General features: G+C 37.7%; 1 pseudogene; it reads left to right on the top strand.

Annotated features, from left to right (window-relative positions):
* Positions 1-7,941: 7,941 nt before the first annotated feature.
* On the top strand, positions 7,942-13,206 carry LOC111550681 (annotated as a pseudogene).
* Positions 13,207-17,399: the final 4,193 nt, after the last annotated feature.

A 17,399-nucleotide genomic window follows, 5' to 3' on the forward strand; every position in this document is an offset into this window, starting at 1 on the left:
AAATATGGGTTTTTTTTTTTGTAAACATTAAAAACTGAGACAAGCCCTGATGCCCTAGCTTTTTAAAATTTTCCCTGCAACTCCACTACTGCATGATTAGAGAGGTTCTCTGTGTTCAACAGCACTGTTCACATTATTAGTATAGATTTTTATAAATAATAAAGCTTCATGATATCTAACAATCACAGGGACTGTTGGCAGTAACTTATGATGTGCACTCATTTTCTTTTACAAGATTGGCATTGTTTCCATTTATTACTAAATAATGAATTGCTTAAAATCCATCATAGTTTATAATTATTCATTCACTCATTTATTTTTCTTAATTCAATATTTATTGATTTGAGTGAGGAGGATGTTGAAGATGTGGCATTAAATAAGCAGCTATGTTCAAATCGTCTAAAATACCATCTGTACCTAGAGAATATCTATTTAGAACTGAATCCCTCACCAAAAGCCTATTAAAGCCTTCATACATGTCTACAAATTTCACAAATAGTAGCCAAGATCAAAAATGTATAAATGATTAGAAGATACAGGTCTGAGTGTGAAGTCTTTATAATTTGTCATCGTTTTGGATGCATCATGACCTCAAGGAGATACGATAGCTTTGGGTGAGACTGCTTCCCAATCAATCCCCAGAAAAGGTGAGATGTGTGAGAGGTCAGATCCAATGCTCCAGGCTAATGGGTGCCAACAAATAGGAGGCAACTCTGTAAAATATTTAAAGAGATTTATTCTGAGCCAAATGTGAGGACCATAACCCATGACACAGCCCCAGGAAGTCTTGAGAACATGTACACAAGGTGGTTGGGTTACATTTAGGAGGGCAGAAGTTATAGGTAGAGACATAAATTAATAAATATATGGTATACATTGATTCAGCCTGGAAAGGCAGGGCTTTTTAAAGTGAAAGGTGGCAGGTGAGGGGAGAGGGTTGGGGGGGAGACATCCAGGTTACAGGTGGATTCAAAGATTTCCTAACTGATAATTGGTTGAAGGGGTTAAGCTCTTCCTGAAAAGCTGAAATCAGCAGAAAGAAATGTTTGTAGTTAAGATAAGTGGGAGAGGGGAGGTGGTTTAGAGGCCAAGGTTCTTATTATGTAGATGAAGCCTCCAGATAGCAGGCTTCAGAAGAATAGATGGTAGATGGTAAAGGTCTTTTATCAGACTCTAAAGGGTGCCAGACTTTTAGTTAAATCTCTCCTGCAACAGGAAGAGACCTGGAAGGGGAAGGGGACTTTCTACAGAAGAAAGATTTCCTCACAAGAGACAACTTTGCAGAGCCATTTCAAATTTTGTTCAAAGAAATATATTTCAGGGTAAAATACTTTGATTAATTTCAGGGACTTCTATCTGCCATGTGATGGTATACCAGAGTCAGGTTGGAATGTGATGTCTTATTGCTGTAAAAAGCCTGTTCTCTCAGTGTTAAGATTTCTATTTTAATGCTAATGCTGATCAGTTGTGTCCGAATTCCAAAGGGAGGAGAGTATAATGAGGCATGTCTGACCCCTCCCTTTTCCATCATAGCCTGACTAGTTTTTCAAGTTTTCTTTGGAATGATCTTGGCCAAGAGAAGGGGTCCATTCAGTCAGTTGGCAGGGTGCTTAGAACTTTATTTTTGTTGTACATGGAGAAATAAGGTTCTAAGTTCTGGTTGGGGGAATCTGGGTAGTGTATGAATGACAGTTGTCAACCAGTGTGGCCTCTCTTAGCCTTGGTGCTTACCTGGAATATTTTGGCTTTGTTGCACATATATAATTTGGAGGATTTATAACTGGGTCCTGTGTAATTCTTGAACTGTTCACTAGTTGAGGGTTAGTGTAAAACAATCTTATGCTTTGTGTATTCCATTAGAATATTTAGTAGACGATTATCTCATAATAAATGTGAAAGGCGAGAAACTACTCAAAAGCTATTAGCTCAAGCCTTTATTAAACTATTGCAACATGAAACACAGTTCAAGATGACTATATTGTGGGGACCAGGTAGATAAATATTTCGTAAGACAGAATTGCAAAGGCCAGATGTAACTGCCCAGAGGGTTAATCCTGCCCACTGCCTAGACAGAGCTGGTTTATCTAGACAGGGGAATGGCAATAGAGGAAGAGTTTAAATCATGCAAAGCTGACTGTACAGGGGACTAGAGTTTTATTATTACTAAAATCAGTCTCCCCCAAAACTTGGAGACTGAGGTTTTCAAGAATAATTTGGTGTATAGGGGGGTCAGAAAGTTGGCAGTACTGATTGATCAGGTCAGAGATAAAATAATAGGGAGTCAAAGTTGCCCTCTTGTGCTGAATCAGTTCCTAGGCAGAGGCCACAAATCCAACTGAGCCAGTTTATCAAGACCTGGGTAGTGCCAGTTGATCCATCAAGTGCAGGGTCTGCAAAATATCTGAAGCACTGATCTTAGATTTTACATTAGTGATGTTATCCCCAGGAGCAATTTGGAGAGGTTCAGATTCTTGCACCCTCCAGCTGCATGACTCCTAAGCCATAATTTCTAACTTAGTGGCTATTTTGTTAGTCCTGCAAAGGCAGTCTAGGCTCTAGGCAGGAAGGGGGTTTCTTTAGGGAAAAGGCTATTGTTATCTTGGTTTCAGAGTTAAATCATAAACTAAGTTTCTTCCAAAATTAGTTTAGCCTACACCAGCAATGAATAAGACAGCTTGGAGGTTAAAAGCAAGATTTGAAGGCAGTTAGGACATGTCTCTTTTACTGTCTTAATTTTCTCAGTTATGATTTTTGCAAAGGCAGTTTCACAGTCATAGTTCAGTTTTATTCCAAGAATTATTCACTGGCAAGTTCTGGGAAATTATGAGGAAACTGAAATCATGTTGCTCATGGGATAGGATGCAGGAAGAGCAAGGTATGTCCCTAGTTAAGCAGCTATTGGTTGATCAATTTGAATTTAGCAAAAGGAGTGGAAGGAAACAGTGGAAACTAAGTTCTTGTAAGGATCAGTACAACGTTTTAAGTCCTTCTCTTTGGCCAGCATTGGCGTAAAAGATAACAAGCTAAGGACAATTGTCAGAGTACAGATTTCCATTTGTGCCTTCCGATATCTTTGGAGATTGTGGAGTCTTGAGTGGGTTCAGCTGCTCCTTATGTGACTTATATTTCTGTGGTCACTGTAATAACCTGTCCAGGGGGTGGCAGTTAACAGGTATTTAGGGCTGTGTGTAGGACATAGTGTAGAACTCTGAAGCCTCGAAAAACAAGAACCAGAATCATTAACAGTCTTTGAAAGGTTGTCCATCCAGCCCACCGTTTTACCTGGTTTTAATCATAAAACCAAGTTCCACTCTCCATCTGGATTCCTTGATCCAGGTGACCCAGAATGTGGCAGAAGAGCCAGGTTGTCAAGGTTTGTTTCCTTTGTGTCTCATTTTGTATCTGATTGGTGAAGTATTTTCAAAATAACAGAGTCGCTTGTAGAAATCAAAGCATTAGTATTAAAGGAGGGCCTTTTTTGAAGTTTTTAAATCCTCATTCATTAAAAATCTTGAATTTAAATTCATAAGACAGGAATAAGACAGCTAGAAGAAGAAGAAGAAGTGTTTGGTGGTCACAGTGATGCAGCAGTCAAACTGTTAGCAGCAGTGAATTCAATGGGTCTTCAGCAACTCAATTCTTGCCTCTTTGGAGGAGAGAATTCAACCAAGGGACATAAGGCAGAGGGAGAGACTGAGGCAAGTTTTAGGGGAGGAGTGAACAGGAATGAAAGGAAGTACACTTGGACGAGGTCAAGTGGACAGCTTGAGAGATCCAAGTGCCCCAGTCAACCCTTGACTTCAGATTTTTACACACTGGATGGTTCTGAGGTTTGTGTTTCTTCTCCCTTGATTTTTCCTTGGGGCAGGCTCTCTGCCTGTGCAGTGGACTACCAGCACTTGAGAGGGGCCGCATGTGGAGTGTGTTTACAAGTTGTGTGCATGCTCCTTTGAGGCATTTTTCCCTTACCAGGTTGAACATTCCCAGAGAAAGGTATTAGGCCAGTTACACTTCACCATTTTGGCTCTTAGTGCGCATGCTGGAGCTCACTTGCCCAACTCCAGAGATCTTATCAGAAAGCTGCTAATCACCAGCTTCAGGTGTTTTATATTTATTGGGAGACTGCCTTTCCCTGGCACTGGCTGCAACCAATTATTATTTTAGAGAGACAGTTTAACAACCACCTGAGCATCACCTGATGGTTGCCTGACATTCCTGTGGGGCAGGGCCTCTCCTGTCCATGTCTGCCAAGCTACCTACTCTAACGAAACAAGAAATCTTGGGTAGAAGTTTTCCACCTGTTGCTTCATCAAGGTTCTTTGGAAAACAGTCCCCTTTGTGATGTGCCTGCTTCTGAAGAATCCTGAGAGATTCTGTGTGATAGCTGCCATTGGTATGGAGATGCTGGAGATACATAATGACTTTTAACTGAGAGATGTGACCTGAAAGTTCCATTCGGTGAAGTTTTACTATAGTATTTATGATTGATAGTGCCTGATAGTCTTTTTCTGTGGCTCAAGAGCATTCCGAGGTTGATGTCATTTTTAGCAAACCAGTAATCTTGGCAGATCATGCAGGATTCTCTTATTTGTCTTTGGAAAAAGCTGAGTGCAACTGGATTTGTTGATTAAAGATTTGGATATACAGCATAAGATCTCTACAGCAATTCTCAATTTTGGAAACTTTAATTTTGGGGTAATATGTATTCTTTCAATTTCCATTGATGACTTAAGATGATAAGAGCAGTTGAGTTCTGGAAGATGAACCATATTTTGCCAACTCCTTGGCTATAGTCCCTATGAAGTTGGTGCCTCTGTAACTGGATAAGTAAGTTGATGTATCCCAAGTTAAGAGTATATAGTCTAGAAAAAAAAATTAAGCTAGTGCTAAGGTTGTTATTTTTTGAGAGGGAAAAACTGCCCACCAGAAAACAGACAATAGTTAGAAGATATTTATATCCATTTGAATGTGACCATGTATAAAATATATCTTCAAATGTTCAAAGCCTTCATTTAAGCCGTTATTCCTGTTAATGCTTCACCTTTACAGCTTTGCTAGTGTCATTCATTTGGCATGAAAAACACATGCCAGAAACATCCTCAACAATTTAGAGTAAAATTGCCAGTGTTTTAAGCTTACAGCCAATTTTTCTCTTAACCGTCTATTCAATACTATATGTTATCCAGCATTATCAAGGTGAAAGAGTGAAATCCTCTCATACAAGACAGCCTGGAGAATTAAGTTACAGTTGATGATTATTCTGTAAATAGCAACACAGTGTTCACTGATTATCTGGGAATAACACTTTGTAAAGCACCAATCCCTAACCTTTTTGACACCAGGCACCAGTTTCGTGGAAGATCATTTTTCCATGGACAGGGTCAGGGTTGGGGGGATGGTTTCAATATGATTCATGTGCATTATTACATTTATTATGCACTTTATTTCTACTATTATTACATACTCATCATAAGGTAGAATCAGTGGGAACCTGAGCTTGTTTTCCTGCAACTAGACGGTCCCATCTGGGGGTGATGGGAGACACTGACAGATCATCAGGCATTAGATTCTCATAAGGAGTGTGCAACCTGGATCCCTTGCATGTGCAGTTCACAAGAGGGTTTTCACTCCTATGAGAATCTAATGCTGCCAGTAATCACTCGCCTGCCACTCACCTCCTGCTGTGCAACCCAGTCCCTAACAGGCCATGGACTAGTACTGGTCCATGGCTTGAGGATTGGATGCCCCTATTGTAAAGAGTAAGAACAGACATGGGGACAAAGCTCCCTGGACTTTCCATTTACATCACCAAGCCACTGCATTTTTACTGATTGTCCCTGACTGAGATGTGCATTAACATCGCAAAACAAATGTTAATAGGGAGAATCATTCACCAGGTTTGATGCTTGAACGTGAATATGTTTCTTTAACTTGAGACATTAGAAATATTGAAGTGATTTATACAAATACATTTTATGTGCATATAGTGAAACTATGAAAACTGAGCTTCTCTTAACTGAGATTCTTTTTCCCATTGCATGTTAAATTATATAAACAACGAGTTCCCATTATGGTTACATTTATTAAAAATTGAAGAATGGAGAATGCCAAAGCATTTTATTATCCGTCTATTTTGAAGGTAAGAGAGCAAATTATTTTGTTATTCATTGGAATTTCAAAGATATTCAAAGATATCTGGGAGAAGTAGGCATGATCCACATGAGTCTACTGTGAGGACAACTGGAAATGCGTATCTGGTGACTCCTGGACCCACACCATTGGCCTTTTGGTTGAATTTAATCTGATTCTTTTGCAGCAAAGAAAAAAAAATAACGCTGAATATAATGCCTTTTCTGAATTCTGAGAATTCTTCTAGTGAATTATTTGAATCTGAGGGTGGTCTTAGGAATTCAAACTTGCAGCTAGTATCAAAAGTGAGAGCTGTCTTGGGGACTGCCAAACTTCATAATATGTAAAACCTAAAATATCTATGACTTTCTTGAGTTTCACAACCAATGTAGAGTATTTAGAAAATTTAAAGCATGAAAATCTTGACCTTAGTATTGAATAAATTAGACTTAGTGTTGACATTAATTTTATATAATAAAGTGTGGAAGGAAATATACAATATTCTAGAGAATATCCTTATTATATACTAATTCTAATTTGTCAAAGGATTCATGTGTTTGTTCAGGACTATTATGAACCTACATAATTCTCAAATACAATTTATAAACCTCTGAATTCATTAAAAGTGTTAAAGATGGCTGTAAGTGGTGGCTCATGCCTGTAATCCCTGCACTTTGGGAGGCTGAGGTGGGCAGATCATGAGGTCAGGAGTTCAAGACCGGCCTGGCCAACATAGTGAAACACTGCCTCTACTAAAAATACAAAAAATTAGCCAGGCGTGGTGGTGGGTGCCTGTAATCCCAGCTACTTTGGAGGCTGAAGCAGGAGAACCTCTTGAACCCAGGAGGCGGAGGTTGCAGTGAGCCAAGATCACGCCACTGCACTTTAGCCCAGGCAACAGTGTGAGACTCCATCTCAAAAAAACAAAAACTAAACAAAACTAAACAAAATTCAAAGACTTTAAAAATCATGTTTATAAGTTCCATCCTTTTTATTCCAACTACATATCTTATAAATAGCAAGAAAGTCTGTAACTAGATTATATTTTGTTGTTGTTCTTATTGCTGCCTTTTTTTTACATGGCCCATATGTTTTTAAGCAAAACAAATGCAGTTTAATAATTTTTAGCTCTTTTTTCAAACTTTGTCTGAGCTAGATATTCTTAGGATACACACATAAAGACAAAAAACAAAACTTTGATCATTAAGTCTCTAAAATTCCCCCAGAGAGAAGAAAAGAGTGGGAGAAGACAAAAGGAAAAAAGTAACAGGAGAAGTAAGTGGGAGCTAGCTTCAGATAAATACTAAATTTTCATCAGTAAAATGTAATTATCTTTCCTCTTCAAGGGCGAAAGATTAGATGCAGGAAACTCATTTTGACACAGACATACACACTCACACACACACACATACACACAAACATGAGATTTATACAGTTGGTTGAAATAAGATGACCTCACTTATATAATCTCTTTCTTTTAGACAAGAAAGAAAATCTCATGAAGGTTTCTCCCTTTTATGCCTCTGAATGAACACTTTTCTTTATGTCAAAAATTCTTCAAATTGATCTTTGGAATTATAAATTGTCCTTGGTGAGATTCATGTCATATTCTATGTTTGGTGCTGTTCACATCAACATAAATATTAATAAGCAGTCAGAGGGCCACTGACTTCGTTGTCTACAGTTCTAGTGGTGAGAAGCAAACACATGCTACCGCCCCTCCGTCACAAACAGTACATCTTTATCTTACACATAAAAGCCCCATCAGTGACAATAGTAACAACATAAAATGTGAGTGGCACTCAACACAAAATGAAAGATTTCCAAGCAGAATCAGAGCTCATCTGGTGTCTAACCACACCGGCCCCAGTAGGGAGAGAGAGCAATGTTGCTTCCGTGCTGTTCTCCTTCTTCACTGAAGTATTCAGTCCAGGTAATGGCAATCTGGTCCTGATCCAGTTCTTCTCAAAGGAGAATCAATAGCAAATGCCATTACCTCAAATTAAATAAACCCATTGCAGCATGACAACAGCTCAAGGTGAATGGCTTTCAGAGCTGACAGCACAGATTGGGAAAGGACAGTTTTTCTCTGAGAGCTGTTCTCTGAATCCTTGGAAGGTATGAAAACCTGGATTTGTTAATTAGACTGTAGTATTCAGGGGTAGCAAGTTTTGGGGCATCATTTAACAGCTATTGTTGGTCAATTTGGATTTAGCAAGTGATGGGAAGTACAGTAGAGAAGATCTTGCAAGACATATCTTAAAATGAACCCTTGATTTTCCACTTCAAAATATGGTCCTCAGATTTCTTCACCTCTGTCAATGGTAATTATATTAGCCCATTTTAATACAGCTATGAAGAAATACCTGAAACTAGATTACAAAGAAAAAGAGACTTAATGAACTCACAGTTCCACATGCCTGGGGAGGCCTCACAATCATGGAGGAAGGTGAAGGAGGAGCAGAGGCATGTCTTACATGGCAGCAGGCAAGAGAGAACATGCAGGGGAACTGCCCTTTATAAAACTATCAGATCTCATGAGAGTCACTCACTATTATGAGAACAGCAGCATAACCACCCCTTATGATTCAATTACCTCCAACTGGGTCCCTTCCATCACACATGGGGATTATGGGAACTACAATTCACGATGAGATTTGGGTGGGGAGACACCAAACTCTATCAATGATCCAATGTTTTAGTAGTATATGACAGTAATCTTAGTGTGATCTTTGCTTTTGCTGTTTGTCTTGCTTCTTTAATCCAACGTATGAACAAATTTTGTCAGCTCTGCTTTCAAAAGTATGCATACAATCTGATCTGACAAGCATTCAGCATATTCACTTACCGTTTAATCCAACACTCTATCATTTCTTATTTGGACAATTTTAGTAGGTCCCTAACTGGCCAGCCTCACGATTTTATTTCCATAAAGTAGCCAGAAAAGTTCTATTAAAATATGGGTTAGATCATATCATTTCTGCATTCACAATTGCCCTGTTGTTTCCCATCTCATGAAGAATTAATTCAAAATCCTCATCTTTTGCTCTAACATACGATTTGGCTCTTGGCTACTTTTCTAATTTCAACAACTACGAATTTTATCCTTTTCTCATGTGATCTATCATATTGTCATTCTTTGAACAGTCCAAAGACATCCCTGCTTTCTGCTTCTTTTCTTTTTTTGAATATTTGAATATCTAGCATTAAACAATAGATTAACTCCTAAAATCTAATGTTATCAGCAAATAATTACTTAGTATAATAATAATCATGGGCACATAATATACTTCTAGTACTTCAATATAGACACTAATTAAAATTTATAAACATACAAAAAGGTATTATTAATCAACATTTTACAAGGGAGAAAAGTGATGTTTGGAGAATCTAAGTAATGTGCACAGTATTATCTGACTTATAATTGGGTGCTCAAGATTCCATAATATCTGATTGTTTCCTGAATCATGTTGCACAACAACTAAATATTGTGCTATGCTACAACTGAGCAAATTGCAAAGGCTATTTGCAACTATCAGAAATGTAAGACAATTTAGAAAAGTGCATAATCACTTTTATGACATATGCGTTCTCAATACCTGCTTTGTCAGATTTTCTATGCATTAAGTCAGTGTCCTGATGAAATTTCATTGAAAGTAGAAAGTTATCTTTAATCATATGTATATATCTATACCTTAAGTTATGCAAATGAGCATATTATCACATTTTCCAACTTACATCCATTAGTACTTCATGTATATATAGATACTACACTATTTGAGCTCAATTCCCACTCATACTTCTTGTTGAAATTAGTCTTATCTTGTTAAACTCTTAGCACATTTTTTGTAAGACTTTTCTAAAATCAGAGGGGATGGATGCTGTGGCAAGGGACAGGAAGAAGAAATGCCCTGGCACATAATGTCCTCCAACTGCCCGAGTCGACCTGCCACCATCTTGACCTTTCTTTCCTTGGGTCTCACCATTTTGAAGAATCCAGGCATCTCCTAGGCACATGAAACATTCTTGGTTTTTTCCTTCATTCTCTGTTCCCTTGGCTTACTTTTTGGTGCAGCATATTTTGCAGCTCCCATAAGATAGGGTTCCTCCCTGCTAAACATTCTGGAAGACACAGAAAAGTTGAGAAATTAAATCATCCAGCGGTAATTACACTCATAAACTAATTTCTTTATTGACTACAAATGTTTTGCAGCTGCTCTCACCCTGGTTCTGGCACTGAACTCGTCAATGGATCTTCATGAATTGGGGTATCCTAGATCTCTTTAAATCTTTAGTTTTGCATTTCGAGGATATTGTCACAATTTCATTTCTCCAACTCTTAAATTTAATTATTCATTTAGCAACCATATTTTCCGTTCTTCTTAATTTATTATGGCAATTTTATTTTTAATGTCCAAGAGCTCCTTTCCACAGCCTATTGTCTCATGACAATGTATATACTGTTCCTTCCCCTAAAATGTTACAAAGTTATTAATTGAAACGTTGGAAATGATCTGGGAAGTCTGCGCTCAGTGTGTTGTGCTCTATGGCATGCTGCACTGAAGGTGTGGTTCATAGACCTTTACAGGTATGCTAAGACTTTGAACCCTACTCCATGCAGAGGGGCCTCAGTAAAGTATTATATACTGTGTCCCCACCAAATCTCACCTTGAATTTTAATATTCCCCACATGGTCCTTGGGACATACTGTTATACTTAGAGGTTTTGTTTCATTTTTAGGAAACTTATTTTTATAAAATCATTAGTGTTTCCTGTGAGTTTTAATCTCCTTTCTGCAGAGAGGTAGGTTTTTCTTTCATGTTGCAGTGTTTCCTCAAATGGCCAGAGAGGCTTCTTTGCTCATTCATATTTAAGAACAGGGCAATGCAAAGGCAATTGCTAAGTACGGAAGTCAAACTTAGTGACTCATGAGCTTTAAAGGGTGAAGATCTGGAGAAATGTCTAAACACTAGCCTTCATTTATTAAGAATAGAGTTTCTTATTTCTTCCTGAGTATTATTTCTTGAAAGAATAATTCTCCAATTCTTGTCCAGGGTGGTATGTCCCCAGGCACTCAGTTTTTGTGGAGGTATGGAATGTGCTATCTCTTGGGTGAGTTTTTGATTATTTCTGCCTGAACACATCAACTTGGAGCCATGTATTTTCTGGCTCCTCAGTCTCTTAGAGTTGCAGTCCTGTGAGTTCTCTGGGATATACTTCCTCCAACTTGTTTCATCTATTGTCCTCCTCCATTTGTTTTTTGAATTATAGATGTGTGTAAAACTATCTTATAGCCTGATTTTCTTCAATTTTTATGTATCATTATGAGTTTATAATAAACATACCTCATAATTTCACATAATTTCATGGTATCTTGGAGGCAAGAAGAGATGCTCATATGTGGTTGGTCTGGCATCCTAAACTGGAAGTTTTATTTATTAAATATGTCAGTTGAAGATTAATTAAATTTGTATTTATTTACTGTTCTTAATGATTAGAAATATTATTACCAAGTAATGATTTTGCTTTAGAAATGTGTTTCTCAAATTCATCCAGAAAATATATCAAGTTTTGGTTTAATACTAAAATAACAATTTGTACAGATTTCAGATTAAATGCCCTTGAAAAAGTGTATATATCTTTATGTTGCAAATTTCAGCCTCTGATTCTCAACATACCGACTGGTGCGTAGAAAAGACAGAAAGACAAGTGAGTTCACAGAAAGACAGTAATAGTTCTTCTGGGTCTTTCAATGGCAACAGCACCAATAATAGCGTCAAACAATTGACTCTACCCAAGCTCTCTTCCTTCTGATTGGAGCATCTATCTCTCTTTTATCATTGCTCTGCTGCTTTGACTGAGCTCAAGTAGTTTTCACAACATGTACAGCAGTTCTTACAATGATAACTTTTGCTTTTCTTCTTCTCCTGATGGGCCAGTATTTAACGAGACTCTGTTCACGTCAGAAAAAGATTTCCCTGGGTTTCTGTGGATGTTTCACTACTGCTGAGTTGTTGTTATTATCTCTGTCTGTCATGCTCATCCTCATCTGGGTTCTCACTGGCCATTGACTTCTCATGGACGTCACTGTAATTGCCTTTGTCTGCCTGCTGGGTCTCAAAGTCCCCTGTCTGCTTCTCTCAGGGCTTTTAATCTATGATGTCCTTTAGGTATTTTTCTCAGCCCACATCTTTAATAGCAATGTCATGGGGAACGTGGCCATGGCAGCTGGCTGAAAATCCCCTTTATGTTCCGTCCTGGAAGCTCAGCCTGGGGCCTGGTGTTGAGCATGATGTTCCTCGCCTGTCTCTGCCTGGAAAACTGGTCTTCCCACATTCCACTGGGAGCCACTTCCTCATGTTGGGCATTGGAGACATGGTTATGCCTGGTCCTCTGCTATGCTTTGACCTTTGCTGTGACAATTACAAAAGACAAGCCCGTGGGGACTCCTGTGGTGGCCCTGGACCTGCCAACATCTCTGGGCGCATGCAGAAGGTCTTTTACTTTCACTGCACCCTCATGGGATACTTTGTAGATCTGCTCACTGCTACTGTGGCCTCTCACATCATTCACCAGGCTGCCCAGCCTGCCCTTCTCTGTTTGGTGCCATTTACCTTATTGCCACTCCTCACGATGTATTTAAAGGGTGACCTCCGGTGGATGTGGTGTAAGCTCTTCCACTCCAAGACCAGTAAGCTTCCAATTCCCGGAAGTATGATGGATCACGTAGAAAGGGACCAGATGCCCATGATAGTCCTTTTCTCTCAACTTGTGGTTTTGTTTCCTCTCAGAACTGGCCTGGTGTTCAGAGATATACCTGTTAAAGGAACTGCTGGGTGACGGTTTCACATTTAAAAGGAGCTTGTTTGCAGGACAGAAGTGCTGGAACCCTGTTCGGTTCCTTCTCTTTCTGCAGATGTAGAGGTGGACGCCCTTCTAGAGAGACAGGGCTCTCCCCGGCGCTGCTTCCTCCCTGTTTTTTATGGATCTGCACTACATGGTTACTATGCGGTAGAGAAAGATGTGACTGTTTCAAAACTGAAAAACAAGGAGTTGTTCAGACTTTTTGACCACTAAAAGGATGAACAAAATTAGTAAACCAAAATTCCCTCAATGAACCCTCAAAAACTTTGGGACCAGTTTCCCATGGAGATTCTTCTTTCCTATTTTTTGATTTATTACATATTTTCTGTGGTACGAATGCTTGCTTTCTTTTCTTTTCTTTTTTTTTTTGAAATGCTTTTTTTTATTAGACCAGAAAACTGATCAAATCTAAATCTGGACAAACTAGAAATAGAAAGTTTGGGTGATAGCAATACACTCTATAGACACATTCTAGCATCACTTCCACTTACCAGGTATCAGAGGATCGTGGTGCCTGCAAATGCGTGCTCCTACACTCCAACACACAATTATCCAAGACTCGGTAATTTATAAAGGAAAGAGGTTTAATTGACTCACAGTTCCACAAGGCAGGGGAGGCCTCACAATCATGGTGGAAGGTGAATGAAGAGCAAAGTCACATCTTATATAATGGCAGGCAAGAGAGCTTGGTGCAGGGAAACTTCCGTTCATAAAACCATCAGATCTTGAGAGACTTACTACCATGAGAACAGTATGGGGAAAATGCCCTCATGATTCAGTTATCTCCACTTGGCCCCACTCTTGACATGTGGGGAATATTAAAATTCAAAGTGAGATTTGGTGGGGACACAGTAAATAATACTTTACTGAGGCTCCTCTGCATGGAGAATAGGGTTCAAAGTCTTAGCATACCTGTAAAGGTCTATGAACCATAGCTTCAGTGCAGCATGTCATAGAGTCCAACATACTGAGGGCAGACTTCCCAGATCATTTCCAACCATTCACTTAATAACTTTGTTACTTGTGGCCAGGTTTTTACACCCATCTCATAGGGTTTCATAGGATTTAATTAAGGTAATTTTTATCACATGGCTTTAAGTTGTTTTTTCAAAGTAATGTCAAATAGGACATCATTTGATTATCCAGGGAACTCAATTATTGATACAAGTTAGCTTTTTCTCTGAAACAGAAATGGACACTCAATGACACAACAATAAAATTAAAATAAAAAACTATATAAAAATAAAAATTCACCAAGAATTATTATTTATATTTAAAATTAGCTCAATCCCATGACATGTGATGGAAGGTAAATATAAATCAAATCATGATCTCTTAAGTAAATAGAGAAGTAAAAGCACTTATTATTTGCCTATAAAAGTTGAAGTTAGATGAGGGAATCATTTACCTGATGCTCCAGAAAAGTCCTTGCTAGGTGCTTAAAATAGGACTGTAAGAAATATGTGAGAGAGACAGAGAGAAAGATTGTAGAACAGAATCTCAAATAGATACATGCTATTCCTTTCAAAATTTTCTGCTGCAATGTTATTTTTAGACAGAATTACCATATACAATTTTGTAATTCCTGTTTATAGTGTTTCTCAAATGATTATATAAATAAGTCTAAAGTAGAATTATTTTAGAAAATTGGGGCACATCACTCTCAGAACAATTAGGTCTTCAATATTTATGTAACAGCTAACTCTAGAGTATTCCAGTATTTCCCCAAAAAATCCATTAAAGTAGGGAGCCATTTGAAAATATTATGTAACAATGGAAAAACCAAAGGATATATTTTTGGGGATTAGTGGCAACTAACAAAATAATTGACAAAAGATGTAGTAATAAACCATAATGCCAATAATATAACCTTATTTACCAGAGTCTGATATGATGGTAAATGCAATTATTCTCAAAATTTTAGACAGGAATAACTAAAAACATTACCATCTCTCTTTAAAAACCAAGAAAAACAATTTAGAAAGGGAAAGCAAAAAATGTCCAAATGTAGATTATAGTGTGAATAAAAAATTGTAAATGCTATATAGCTCTACTGGATTTTGAAAATAGAATAATAACTCATTAATTTCTCATTGTCCTATCTCAGTGTGTGTAAAATATTATCATTCTCCAATTCATCTTCAGACAGATTTTGAATAATGGCCTAAATATCCCTAATTGTGCTAGCTTATATTTTATGTCATTGTAGGGGAAGGAACAGTATATACATTTCCTATTGCTGCAGAACAAATCACGAGAAATGTAGCAGCTTAGGACAAATGTAGCATCCCACAGTTTCCATAGGTCAGGAGCCTCGCTTGTTTTGGATAGGCCTTCTGCTCAGGGTCTCATAAGGCACAAGTGGGTCCCAGCTGGATATATCCTCATCTGGAGGCTCTGTTAAGGAAGAATCCACTTCTGAGATCTCTCAAACTGTTGGCAGAATGCATTGGCTACTACATGACTTAAGTCCCTGTTTTCTTGGTAGCGGTTGCCTGGGAATGCTCTCATCTCCTAGCGACTCGTGGGTCCTTGGCATGTGCTTTCTCCATAAGCCCTGCCCACAATATGGCAGCCTTCTTCAGTGCCAGCAGCAGAATCTCTCTCATGCTCTAAATTTCCTCCTTCAGATAAGGCCAGGCCCACTCAGGATAATTTTTGGTGAACAGAAAGCAAACATATCTGGTGTCTTAATTTCACAAATATTCTATTATTTGAATATTTCTTTTTTTTCTTTTTTCTTTTTTTTTTTTTTTGAGACAGCGTCTGGCTCTGTCACCCAGACTGGTCTGTAGTGCGCGATCTCGGCTCACTGCAAGCTCCGCCTCCCGGGTTCCCGCCTTTCTCCTGGCTCAGCCTCCTGAGTAGCTGGGACTACAGGCGCCCGCCAACAAGTCCAGCTACTTTTTTGTATTTTTAGTAGAGACAGGATTTCACCGTGTTAGCCAGGACAGTCTTGATCTCCTAACCTCATGATCCGCCCACTTCGGCCTCCCAAAGTGCTGGGATTACAAGCATGAGCTACCACGCCCAGCCTATTATTTGACTATTTCAATATTTGTATATTTGAATTATTCAAAAAAGAATACTGGGGTCTGTCTCAAAATTTTGCTGCCACAGCCTGAGTAGGGTAATTTTAACCTTAAAAAGATTTGGATACATACCCAAAACAAATAAAAATAGTTTTGTGAAATTCAAGAGTGACACATTCATCAAAATAATTGACAAAAAAATTAAAGTATAATTTAAATCCCGAATTTATATGTTTAAAGAATATAGTAAAGCTTAGAAGTATAGCTTTCAATTTAGTATTTAAAATATGTTTTAAAAAATAATGGGAATTGATAAATTCATATCTCAATGAGGTAAAATCATTACAGAAGTAAATTCCCTAGAGGGAAAATTTTATAATTCATATTTTGATAAATTGTTTATCTTCTTGCATCACTCTTGTAACCAGTGTTCAAAATGGTAATAGGAGAACTAAAGACTGTAGAATCTAGTCCTCCAGCATATTTATCTATTTAAGAAAACAAAATGTTATATTTTATTCTAAAATACTGCATGATTATAGTGACTCTTTAACTTAGGTAATTGAATATTTAATCCATTGATATTCTTAAAATGTTTCTTTCCAAACAGACTACTTTTTTTTCAGTTTGATCTTCTTTCAAATGTAACCATACTGTTATTTTTTTGTTTCTGCATTTTTATATTAATTGCAGTTTATTAATCAATATTGATAAGCCTTTCAGTGGGTATCAAGACCATTTGATTTGAAAAGCATTAAATCACTCCTTTATTAAGACATGTTTCTCTTATAACATACAATGTATGTTACTTTTAATAATTTGTTGGGGTTTTTAACATGCTACATGTAAAGAATAGCACAAAAACATGAACTTGATTAACCCATAACAGCTTATTCTCATTTTCTGTATTCCATGGAGACAATGCTGCCTTCCATCCATATTCTGTGTCTATTTCATGTTCAATAAAATCAAATGTGGCATTGCTTGGTGTCACTGAGCCATGTAGGTGCCTGGGTGGATGCCTGATCAAAAAGCTATTAGGGACCTGCAAGAAGGAAGTAGGCTGGGAAGATTGGGAGAAAGTGCTAGAATATTTATAATAAAAAAGAACGTAAAGTTAAACAGATAAGGCCTAATGAATGTATCCAGATATCTCCAAAATTGTAACTTTGTTTTGGAAGAAAGTACACTTAGTCAACTTAAAGTTTCAAAAAGTTTCATTCATTTCATCCAATCATTGATGACCATGGTTCTACTGCTTATTTTCCTACTTTTCAGATGGATATGAGTTTTCTTGCCACTGTTCTGTTTCACCCCATTCACATGTTTATTATTATTATTATTATTATTATTATTATTATTATTATTATTATT

The sequence above is a fragment of the Piliocolobus tephrosceles genome, chromosome 18, assembly GCF_002776525.5.
Source record: "Piliocolobus tephrosceles isolate RC106 chromosome 18, ASM277652v3, whole genome shotgun sequence".
Classification (NCBI taxonomy): domain Eukaryota; kingdom Metazoa; phylum Chordata; class Mammalia; order Primates; family Cercopithecidae; genus Piliocolobus; species Piliocolobus tephrosceles.